The sequence below is a fragment of the Hyaena hyaena genome, unplaced genomic scaffold (genome assembly GCF_003009895.1).
Source record: "Hyaena hyaena isolate Hyena2069 unplaced genomic scaffold, ASM300989v1 scaffold_718, whole genome shotgun sequence".
NCBI classification, from domain to species: Eukaryota; Metazoa; Chordata; class Mammalia; order Carnivora; family Hyaenidae; genus Hyaena; species Hyaena hyaena.
The window spans coordinates 967897-969411 of record NW_024081351.1 but is presented as its reverse complement, the minus strand read 5'-3'; positions in this window follow the sequence as shown (position 1 = coordinate 969411).

The following is a 1515-nucleotide window of genomic DNA, read 5'->3' as shown; positions in this document are numbered from 1 at the left end:
CACAAATGTATAAACTTTTACAGGATTCTGACATGATTTCATTGAATTTATAGCATAGTTTTAAAATACAAAGTTCTCAAATATTTGAACATTTTCCAATCCAAGAAAATTTATTTGTATATAAAAGAAACTTCCTGTGTTTTATATTTATAAGGGTAGAGATTTTGCATTCATTTTGTTATATTTATTCACAGGCATTTGGCGTTTTCTAATGCTGCAATGAATGACAGCATTCAAAACCTCTTCTGTTTGTTTTCTAGAAAGCCAAAGCAACCTAGTTTCACCATTTTTACTTCATAATGTTTCATATATGTATTTGTTGGGTGTCTATAGAACAGCCCTGGACTAATTTTTATTATAATTATATTTTTTTGTTTATTTTAATACCATAGGTCTTATAAATTTGGTATACATAGCCATGGTAGTTCAGACTTAGAATAAGATAGTCCAGGAAAGACAATTTCCATCCATATCCCAGATCCATGTACAGACAAATGTTAATGTGTTATATCTACATTAGTGCTATACTTTTTTTCTTTCTGGTCTAAAGTACTGCTCAAAAGGTATCACTTTGGATATTCTAATTTTCCTAAGCTATCATTTTGTGTCTCCTTAAGTCTAATCCTGTCTCCAATCCTCACCTGAAGATGAATATGACAAATCTTAACTTACGAGGAATGAAACTACTTCTGAAACAAGAGGTTACCTATTCTTTCTCATGTGTTTAACGCAGGAAGTGCAAGAGGATTTTTGTCCTAAGTGAGATTGGATTTTTCAAATTTAAATATATAATTCAGAAGCTGCTATATTAAGACAGGTATGGTTTGGCATAAGGTATTCTGAACCTTTCATTATGTCTTTGTATTTACCCATGAATGGGTGTGGCAAATAATAAACTGCTTTTTATTTAGATGCTCCAAAATAAATAACAAAGAATTGCTACTTGGTGTCAGTAAATTGACCTACCTACCTACCTACTTCTCTAACTGCTAACTTATTTGACACTTCTGTACAGAGTTTTCACTTTAGCATTGAAAACAGAAGGGTTATGTGCTCAGGTTTCAAGGGACTTCTGTGCATACAAAGTAAACCGATACAGGTGCAGTTAAAAATAAGTAAGTGTTGAATTAGCTATCAGTAAGGTTGCTAAAGGAGACATCAAATCTGCACAGCAGTGACATTGTTGATAATTTGGGAAGCAATTTTTCTAGAGTAATCAGGGGTTGATGATGCAATCAATAATTAACTAGACTTTTGGTACTTTCTGGATTGTTCCAATATTTAAATATTAATATTTATACAACAATCAGCTAAGATATTCACAGTTCTGAACTATTTTTATTAAAACCTGAATCATAGTAATGTACTATGATAATTTATAGGCCAGGTAAAGTTTGAATTTAAGATAATTAAATGCATATGATTTTTAAAAAATCTGATTGAATTTGCAAAAATGGAAGAGTAAAAATCTCCATCTTTCCAGCAATGGAGGAGTTGATGTGTGAGGAGTAGGAG